This window comes from Mesoplodon mirus (genome assembly GCF_964341445.2).
Source record: "Mesoplodon mirus genome assembly, chromosome: 4".
In the NCBI taxonomy this organism is placed as follows: domain Eukaryota; kingdom Metazoa; phylum Chordata; class Mammalia; order Artiodactyla; family Ziphiidae; genus Mesoplodon; species Mesoplodon mirus.
In genome coordinates, this window is record NC_138979.1 from 125,748,204 (window position 1) to 125,759,633 (window position 11,430).

Sequence of the window (11,430 nt, forward strand, 5' to 3'; positions counted from 1 at the left end):
AATTGCTTGGGCATTTGGATCCAAGTTGCCTGAAGTACCATGATCTTTTCTATTTCACAGGTCAGTGTAGTCTTTATTTTGCTTAACCCAGTTTCAGTTGGGTTTCAGTAACTTGCAATATGAAAAGTTCCTGACTTACACATTTTAAAGATATCCTGCTAAGCTGAATATGGAGTAGAAATTTTAAAAGAAAGAAAAAAAATAACTGCTTGAAAACAATATTGCAGCCCTCTTCTGAAGTCCTCCAGCAGCACTTGCTTTTTCTCTACCATGACACTCACCATACTCTATCTTATAGTCATTCTATGCTTCATCTCCCTTATATTAGGCTGTAATCTCTCTTTAAGGCAGGTTTTAAAATTTTTCCTATGTTGCATAATTCCAGGCTCCAAGAGTTGCTTTCTCTCCCTCTTTCCCTCTCTCTGTCTCTGCCTCTCTCTTTCTCTGCTCTCTCCATCAGTACCTGGCATGAGGTAGGCACTCAATACATATTTATGGAAAGAATGAGTACACACTAAGCACTCAGTATATGCTTACTGAATTTATGCAAATATAATAGAGTTGCTGTTTCTGCAGTCAATTCGGGAATAGTCCTCTGATGGAGAGGATGGTGGAAGAAGGACAAAGTAGGGAGAAACAATGCTCAATAGGGGCAGACCAGGACGTAAGCAAAGCCAGTCTTTTACCTTTCACATTTTGATTCACAGGGAAATGTGTTCTATGCTTTCCTTAGGGTTTGAGGTAGAATTTTTAAAAAACTTTTATGTTGATCTATTTCAACTGTGAGGGTTAAATAGCTATTAGGGCCTTACAATTTTAGCATGAGGTACATGGTTGAGACAAGAATAAAGATGCAAGGAATAGGGAAAAAGAAAAGTAGTCTTTATTAAATATTTCCATGATTTATCCGTGAAAATGAACATAAGTTTTGGTTCCCAGAGACTCAAGCAGAAAGATAAACTTGGAAGCTAACATTTTGGGCAATTCATTCTGTCATAAATCTATTATCAAGAATCTTTTTACTTACTATTTATGTGTTGTGTGTTTTTTTTTTGTCCCTACCACGTGGCATGCAGAACTTCCCCGCCTAGGGATTGAACCCATGCCCCCTGCTTTGTCAGCATAGAGAATTAACCACTGGACCACCAGGGAAGTCCTGTGTTTTCTTTCATATATATATATATATATATATATATATATATATATTTGCTATATCATATCCCAGTTGTTTTGTTTTGTTTTTTTGCTGCAAACAAAAACAAAAAGATTTTAAGAAGAGCTATATGTTTTCTGCAAAATTAATCTTGCTTTCCTTTTCTATTACTTGTATACTTTTTTTTCTCCTCTTTCCCTATTTGTACCTCATATAAACATGGCTATGCTGTTGGGTTTTCCTCTGCAAAGAAATTCAAGATATCCTATTATATTGGTGGAGTCACCCAAAGAATCTGCAATAGCTGGGAAAAAAATCGGTAGAATTCTGAATGGTATAAATTGAAATTGTTCTTGGAAACTTTCCTCTGTAAAATAATTTCATTAAGAGTGAGTCTGCTTGTGTGCAGACCTGCTTTCCTCACCCAGATCAATAGCCCTGTCCAAAACACAATGAAATATTTCATTAGCATAGAAAAATTTAAAAATTCAGCTTACAAGAGAGCTGTAAGACTTTTGCCAAAATTATGTCAAAAACCCAATACTTTGCTTAATAGTAACTTATTGCAATGACAATATATCCTTTTTTTTTAAGTTTACAAAAATTTATTCATTTCCCACATGCATGGCTTGTATATTTGTATCATCAAAGTTACAGAGCTTGTTTTGAGGTATGATATAGTGGGAACATAAATGAATTATTCAAGGGATTTGGGTTCTAGTTCCTCTCAGCATCAGTTTTTTCATTAGTAAAGTCAGGATAAGGTATGCTCTCAGTGATTTGTGAAATTCAGGAAATAATAGTGTTTTCAGTCGTGATCTTTAGAATTATATAGATCTAAATTGGACCTTTGATTTTAAAACTTACTTTCTCAGGGATCTCTCGCATATAGTTTAGTCTCTCTGAGCCTCATTTTCCTCATATGTAAACCACATCATTAATTGTGATAATTAGGTAAGAAATGGTATGGAAAGTTACTTCTAAAATGGCCAAAACATCTTATAATGCTCCTCTCCTTTCCTTCATAGACTTTTTTTTTAACATCTTTATTGGAGTATAATTGCTTTACAATGGTGCGTTAGTTGCTGCTGTACAACAGTGAATCAGCTATATGTATACATATATCCCCATATCCCCTCCCTCTTGAGCCTCCCTCCCACCCTCCCTATCCCACCCCTCTAGGTGGTCACAAAGCACTGAGCTTATCCCCATATACGATGCAGCTGCTTCCCGTTAGCTATCGATTTTATATTTAGTAGTGTATGTATGTCAGTGCTACTCTCTCACTTCGTCCCAGCTTACCCTTCCCCCTCCCCGTGTCCTCCATGTGTTTGTATATTTTACAATTTTTTCCTGTAATTGATATCTAGCCTCATAGCGTTGTGGTCACAAAAGATACTTCATACGATTTCAATTTTCTTAAATTTACCAGGGAATGATTTGTGACCCAAGATGTGATCTATCTTGGAGAATGTTCCATGAGCACTTGAGAAGAAAGTGTATTCTGTTGTTTTTGGATGGAATGTCCTATAAATATCAATTAAGTCCATCTTGTCTAATGTGTCATTTAAAGCTTGTGTTTCCTTATTTATTTTCATTTTGGATGATCTGTCCATTAGTGAAAGTGGGGTGTTAAAGTCACCTACTATGATTGTCGATTTCCCCTTTTATGGCTGTTAGTATTTGCCTTATGTATTGAGGTGTTCCTATGTTGGGAGCATAAATATTTACAATTGTTATATCTTCTTCTTGGATTGATCCCTAGATCATTATGTAGTGTCCTTCACTGTCTCTTGTAATAGTCTTTATTTTAAAGTCTATTTTGTCTGATATGAGAATTGGTACTCCAGCTTTTTTTTTTATTTCCATTTGCAGTGGAATATCTTTGTCCATCCCCTCACTTTCAGTCTCTATGTGTCCCTAGGTCTGAAGTGGGTCTCTTGTAGACAGCATATGTATGTTCTTGTTTTTGTATCCATTCAGCCAGTCCATGTCTTTTGGTTGGAGCATTTAATCCACTTACACTTAAGGCAATTATTGATATATATGTTTCTATTACCATTTTCTTAATTGTTTTGGGTTTGTTATTGTAGGTCTTTTTCTTCTCTCGTGTTTCCTGCCTAGAGAAGTTCCTTTAGCATTTGTTGTAAAGCTGGTTTGGTGGTGTTGAATTCTCTTAACTTTTGCTTATCTGTAAATGTTTCAAATTCTCTGTCAAATCTGAATGAAATCCTTGCTCGGTAGAGTAATCTTGGTTGTAGGTTTTCCCTTTCATCACTTTAAATATGTCCTGTTACTACTTTCTGGCTTGCAGAGTTTCTGCTGAAAGTTCAGCTGTTAACCTTATGGGGATTCCCTTCTATGTTATTTTTTGCTTTTCCCTTGCTGCTTTTAATATTTTTTCTTTCTATTTAATTTTTGATAGTTTGATTAATATGTGTCTTGGTGTGTTTCTCCTTGAATTTATCCTGTATGGGACTCTCTGCTCTTACTGGACTTGATTGACTATTTCCTTTCCTATATTAGGGAAGTTTTCAAATATAATCTCTTCCAATATTTTCTCAGACCCTTTCTTTTTCTCTTCCTCGTCTTGGATCCCTATAATTCGAATGTTGGTGTGTTTAATGTTGTCCCAGAGGTCTCTGAGACTGCCCTCAGTTCTTTTCATTCTTTTTTCTTTATTCTGCTCTGCAGTAGTTATTTCCACTATTTTATCTTCCAGGTCTCTTATCCGTTTTCTGCCTCAGTTATTCTGCTATTGATTCCTTCTAGAGAATTTTTAGTTTCATTTATTGTGTTGTTCATCATTGTTTGTTTGCTCTTTAGTTCTTCTAGTTTCTTGTTAAACGTTTCTTGTATTTTCTCCATTTTTTCCAAGATTTTGGAGATCGTTATTTTTATTGCTCTGAATTCTTTTTCAGGTAGACTGCCTATTTCGTCTTCATTTGTTTGGTGTGGTGGGTTATTACCTTGTTCCTTCATCTGCTGCATATTGCTCTATCTTCTCATTTTGCTTAACTTACTGTGTTTGGGGTCTCCTTTTCGCAGGCTGCCGGTTTATACTTCCAGTTGTTTTTGGTGTCTGCCCCCAGTGGGCAAGGTTGTTTCAGTGGCTTGTGTAGGCTTCCTGGTGGAGGGGACTGCTGCCTGTGTTCTGGTGGGTGGGGCTGGATTTTGTCTTTCTGGTGGGCAGGGCTGCGTCCATTGGTGTGTTTTGGGGTGTCTGTGAACTTAGTATGATTTTCGGCAGTCTCTCTGCTAATAGGTGGGGTTGTGTTCCTGTCTTGCTAGTTGTTTGGCATGGGGCGTCCAGCACTGGAGCTTGCTTGTCGTTGAGTGGAGCTGGGTCTTAGCATTGAGACAGAGATCTCTGGGAGAGCTCTCGCTGACTGATATTACGTGGGACCAGGAGGTTTCTGGTGGTCCAGTGTCCTGAACTCAGCTCTCCCACCTCAGAAGCTCAGGCCTGACACCGGGCCGGAGCACCAAGACCCTGTCAGTCACACAGCTGCCTTGAGTCATGTGTACTGTGTTTCGATGGTTTCAACACCACAGTGCTCTCTCAGGGCTGCCTACTTGAAGTAGCTCCCACTGTGGAAACTCCCTTCACAGAATTTTAATGGAGCAATTTGTGTAATTGTTTAAAAATTTGCTCTCCCACTATCCTGTATCCCATCTTCTTGCAAAATACCCTGTACGAAATGCCCTCAGTAGGGCTTCCCTGGTGGCACAGTGGTTAAGAATCTGCCTGCCAGTGCAGGGGACATGGGTTTCAGCCCTGGTCCAGGAAGATCCCACATGCCACGGAGCAACTAAGCCCGTGCTCCACAAGTATTGAGCCTGTGTGCCACAACTACTGAAGCGTGTGTACCTAGAGCCCGTGCTCTGCAACAAGCACTGCAATGCGAAGCCCAGGCACCACAATGAAGAGTAGCCCCCACTCACCACAACTAGAGAAAGCCCGCACGTAGCAATGAAGACCCAATGCAGCCAAAAATAAATAAATTAATTAATTAATTATTTTTTTTAAAAAAAAGCTCTCAATAAATATCTGTTGTATGGAAGAATGATTGTCAGTTCCCCTCCCTTTCTCTTGCAGGGCACTCAGTAAATGTTTAGTAAATGAATGAAATAACTTTAGAAAATAAAAATTGTAACATATCATTAATAATAGTTATATGGCTGGCTCACCTGAGGAAAAAAGGAAACACTACTGCAAAACAAAGTGGTATTAATGTAATTTAGAGATGGCATGCCCAGCCCACTGCCTGATTTTCTCTATAAAAGTATAAGCTCTCCCCACTGGAGACATATTTATTTTGAAAAGAAAAACTCAGAAAATTCTCTTTGAAATATTGCTTGTGGAAACTAGAATTCAAATTTAAGTTTAAAATCATGAATGTCCCAAGAAAAATAGGTCATCATCAATCTCCCAAATGTGAGTGTTATATTACTATTTATTATAAAGTCAGGTTTATTCAAATTTAAGAGATTTTTAAAAACTAATTGATTTTTAAATAGACTTTATTTCTGTAGTTTAGTTTTAGGTTCACAGTGAGAGAAAGATGCAGAGATTTCCTGTATGCTCCCTCCCCCGACACATGCACAGCCTCCCCCATTTAGCAACATTCCCCACGAGAGTGGTACATTTGTTACAGTTGGTGAACCTACATTGACATATCATTGTCACCCAAAAACCATAGTTTACATTAGGGTTTGCTTTTGGTGATACCCATTTTATGGGTTTGGACAAATGTATAATGACATGTGTCCACTATTATAGCATCATACAGAGTATTTTCATAGCCCTAAATATCCTTTGTGCTCCACCTATTCATCCCTCCCTCTAACCCCTGACAACCACTGATCTTTTTACTGAACAGACTTATTTTTTAAAACAATTTAAAATGTACAGAACTTGGTCAATAGTATGAAGAGTGCACATTTGCCCAACTGCTGCAGTTTCCCCTGTTATTAACATCTTATATTAGTATGATATATTTATTACATTAAAAAAAACAGTAATGATATGTTAATATTAATTAAATTCCATAGTTTTATTTTTATCTAATGTCCTTTCTCTGTTCCATGATCTTATCCAGGATACCTTATTACATTTAGTTATTATTTCTCCTTAGGCTCCCTTTGGCTGTGATAATTTCTCATATTTTCCTTGGTTTTGATGACCTTAAGAGTTTTGAGGAGTACTGGTCAGGTTTTTTTTTTTTTTTTAAATGTTGCAGGTAGGAGTTTATTAATTAATTATTTTTTTTTTGCTGTGTTGCGTCTTCGTTTCTGTGCGAGGGCTTTCTCTAGTTGTGGCAAGCGGGGGCCACTCTTCATCGCAGTGCACGGGCCTCTCACTATTGCGGCCTCTCTTGTTGCGGAGCACAGGCTCCAGACGTGCAGGCTCAGTACTTGCGACTCACGGGCCCAGTTGCTCCACGCCATGTAGGATCCTCCCAGACCAGGGCTCGAACCCGTGTCCCCTGCATTAGCAGGCAGATTCTCAACCACTGCTCCACCAGGGAAGCCCAGGTCAGGTTTATTGAAGGATGCCCTTCTACGGAAATTTGTCAGATGTTTTTCTCATGATTAGACTAAGGTTTTGGGTTTGGGGGAGGAAGATCACAGAGGTAAAGTACCATCTTCTTCACATAATATCAATGGTACATGTGCTATCATCCTGACCTCCACTGTTGATGTTGACCTAGACCACCTGACAGAAGTATTGTCAGGTTTCTTTAATGTAAAGTGTTTTGTTTTGTTTTGTTTTGTTTTGTTTTTGGCTTTTCCATACCATACTCTTTGGAGGGAAATCACTGTGTGCAGTCATTATTAGCTGATTACATTTTATTATAAAAGCTGTACATTTACTTCCAGTACTTTAGACATGGTATCTGTTTTAGTTTCATTACTTGTGAATGAGAAGGTTGAAATTCCAACTGTGTTGCAATAGTAACAGGAGAATGCTTACCAGTTGAATCCTAATGAGACATGAATGGCAAGAAACTGAAGTTAGCAGTTAGAAAATTAAGAACCAAAAGAAGTGATCAAGAGAGAGACCAGCAGTTCTCAAAGCTCTTTGTCTCAGGATCGAAATTATTGAGGACCCCCAAAGAGCTCTTGCTAATTTATTACATTATTAAAAATGAAACCTGAGGAAACTACAAAATCCGGATGAAAGAAATCAACTATATAAATAAGTGGAGAGATATTTCATGTTCATGGAATGGAGCATTCGATTTTTTAAAGATGTCAATTCTTCCCAACTTGATCTATAGAGTGAACACAATACAAATCAAAATTCCAGGAAGCTATTTTGTAGGTATCAACACACTGATTCTAAAATTTATGTGGAGGGACTTCCCTGGTGGTCGAGTGGTTAAGATTCTGAGCTTCCATTGCAGGGGGCGTGTTCAATCCCTGGTGGGGGAACTAAGATCCTGCATGCCGTTCAGTGTGGCCAGATAAATAAATAATAAAAAAATTAAAGTTTATGTGGAAAGGCAAAAGATTCAGAATAGACAACACAACACTGAAAAAGAATAAAGTTGCTACAAGCTGATTTCAAAACTCACTGTACAACTATAGTAATCAAGAGAGTGTGGTACTGGTGAAAGAATAGACACAGCAATCAATGGAACAGAATATGGAGCCCAGAAATAGACCACACAAATATAGTCAACTGGCATTTGACAAAGGAGCAAAGGAAATTCAATGGAGAAAAGATAATCTTTTCAACAAATGTGCTGAAACAAGTGACACCCACATGCAAAAAAGTAAGCCTAGATACAGACCTTACACCTTTCACAAAAGTTAACTCAAAACGGAGGATACATAAAAGTAAAGTGCAAAACTGTAAAACTACTAAAAGAAAACAGAAAATCTAGGTGAGCTTTCATTTGGTGATGAGGTTTTAGGTATAGCACCAAAAGCATAACCCATGACAGGAAAAAATTGATGTTAGATTTTATTAAAATTAAAGTTTCTGCTGTGGGAAAGACACGGTTAAGGGACAAGATAAGCCATAGACTTGCAGAAAATCTTTGCAAAACACATATCTGAAAAAGGACTTGTTTAAAACATGTTGGGTTGGCCAAAAGTTCCGTTCGCTTTTTTCTTCAAGATGGCTCTAGTAGCACTTAGTTGTCTTTAACTTCATTCGAAACAATTTTGTTAGATTGTATTGTGACAGCTGTCATATCAGTGTGCATTAAAAAAAACCTATCAGAATTGGTGAATTTTTGTGTAGTCATTTTAATATTGAAGATGGAAGAAAAAAGCAACATTTTTGGCATATTATGTCTTTTGAGAAAGGTAAAAAAGCAACTGAAACACAAAAAAGATTTGTTCAGTGTATGGATAAGGTGCTGTGACTGATCGAACGTGTCAAAAGTGGTTTGTGAAGTTTCATGCTGGAGATTTCTCGCTGGACGATGCTCCAGGCTCAGTTAGAACAGTTGAAGTTGATAGTGATCAAATTGAGACATTAACTGAGAACAATCAATGTTATACCATGCGGGAGATAGCTGTTATACCCAAAATATCCAAATCAAGGGTAGAAAATCATTTGCACCAGCTTGGTTATGTTCATTGCTTTGATGTTTGGGTTCCAGATAATTTAAGCAAAAAAACCCTACTTGACCATATTTCCACATGCAAGTCTCTACTGAAACATAATGAAAACGTTCCGTTTTTAAAACAAAATGTGACGGGTGATGAAAACTGGATACTGTACAATAATGTCGAATGAAAAATATCGTGGGGCAAGCGAAATGAACCACCACCAACCACACCAAAAGCTGGTCTTCATCCACAGAAGGTGATGTTGTGTATATGGTGGGATTGGAAGGGAGTCCTCTATTATGAGCTCCTTCTGGAAAACCAAATGATTAATTCCAACAAGTACTGCTCCCAATTAGACCAACTGAAAGCAGCCCTTGACAAAAGGCCTCCAGAATTAGTCAATAGAAAATGCATAATCTTCCATCAGGATAATGGAAGACCGCATGTTTCTTTGATGACCAGGCAAAAATTGTTACAGCTTTGCTGGGAAGTTCTGATTCATCTGCTGTATTCACCAGACATTGCACCTTTGGATTTCCATTTATTTAGGTCTTTACAAAATTCTCTTAATGCAAAAAATTTCAATTCCCTGGAAGACTGTAAAAGGTACCTGGAACAGTTCTTTGCTCAAAAAGATAAAACATTTTGGGAAGATGGAATTATGAAGTTGCCTGAAAAATGGCAGAAGGTAGTGGAACAAAAGGGTGACTACGTTGTTCAATAAAGTTCTTGGTGAAAATGAAAAATGTGTCTTTTGTTTTTAACCTCAAAACCGAAGGAATATTTTGGCCAACCCGATACAGAGAACTCTCAAGAAAACAAGTCACCCAATTAAAAAATGGGCAAAAGACTGGATAGACACCGTACCAAAGAAGATATACAGATGGCAAATAAGCATATGAAAAGATCCTCAATATCATTTATCATTAGGGAATTACAAATTAAAACAACAGTAAGATACTATTACACACATATTAGAATGACCAAAATTCAAAACAAATGCTGCATCAAATGCTGCTGGGAATGCAGAGCACAGGAACTCTTATTCATTGCTGTGGGACTGTAAAACGGTACAGGCTGCTTTGGAAGACAGATTAGCAGTTTCTCATAAAGTTAAACATATTCTTACAATATGATCCAGCAATTACACTCCAAGATATTTACCCAATTGATTTGAAAATATGACCTCACCAAAATTTGCACACAAATATTTGTATTATCTTTATTCATAACTCCAAAAATTGGAAGAACCAAGATGTCCTTCAATAGGTGAGTGAATAAAAAAACTGTGTTACACCCATACAATGGGATACTATTCATCAACGAAAAAAAATCAAGCCATGAAAACACAGGAATGAATCTTAAGTGCTTATTACTAAGTGAAAGAAGCCAGTCTGAAAAGGCCACATACTTTATGATTTTAATTATATGACATTCTGGAAAAGGCAATATTATAGCAACAGGAAAAATCAGTGGTTGCCAGAGGCTTGGAGAAGAGGAAAGAGGGGTGAATAGGTGAAGCATTGGGGATTTTTTAGAGTGGTGAAATAATCCTATATGATATTGTAATTGTGGATACTTGACTCTATGCATTTATCAGTACTCATAGAACCTTATAGAACATAGAATGAACCGTAATGTATGCAAATTTTAAAAATCAATTAGAAGGTCAGAGGATCCCAGGTTGGAACACAGAATGTGACAAAGTAACTGTATTACAATGTATGCAACAGCTTCACTGAAGAAGGTAAGGAAAACATACTCATTTGAAAATGAGAGGAATCTGTAAGACTGAAGACTAAAGAAAATGTACATAAACACTATACTCTAGTTGATTAAGTCTTTACCCCCATGGGGGTATGGCTTAAGAGTTTTGATACTGGTATACATGTATATTGGAATTAAATAATTATGTAAGTGGATGGCCGATGTAGGGACCCAAGCTTCTTCTTGTTGGAGTGGGAATTTTTCAGATAAGCCCAGGGAGGGGGTAGAATCATCCATGTGGTAGTGGATTTGAGTTGGAGACAACATCAGGAACTCATGTTTAGCTTAATATAGATAGTTACATATAGAAATATTTATAGACAGGAATATAGATGGATTAGTAAACACATTTATATTTCCTTGCTCATCAGCTGAGAGGGCTTAGAAGCAATGACACCCTAGTAGCAGCAAGCACACCTAACACCCAGATGCTGTTTTTTTAGTACCATTTTCCAATTAAAAAAAAAAAAGAAACAAGGCTCTTTGGAATAATGTCTGGTTCTAGGCCTGGAGCTGATTCTAGGTCTCATATACAAGATGAGCCTGGAACATATTGTAGTGACAGAAATAAGGAAATGCTACACACACACCCATATACACACACACGCACAAATTATAGGAGTACATCAACCGAAAGAGCACCTAATGGTCAAAGTTGAGACAATGTGAACAACAAAATAAATAAATTAGTATTAGATTATAACACAAAATATAAAATAAACATCCATGAGTCCATACTGATATAAATAATGACTGAATAAAAAACAAATGAGGGAGAAGAGACAAATCTCCCATGCAAAAAGAATTCCAAAGAATTTATGTAGATACCCAAGGAGATGGAGAATAACTCCCTACTTCTCAGGTGTGGTCTGCACATAACGAGTTTCTTCCAAAGAGTACAGTATGGAAGAGGGAGGGGGAGTAACTTTACAGTGGAGAAA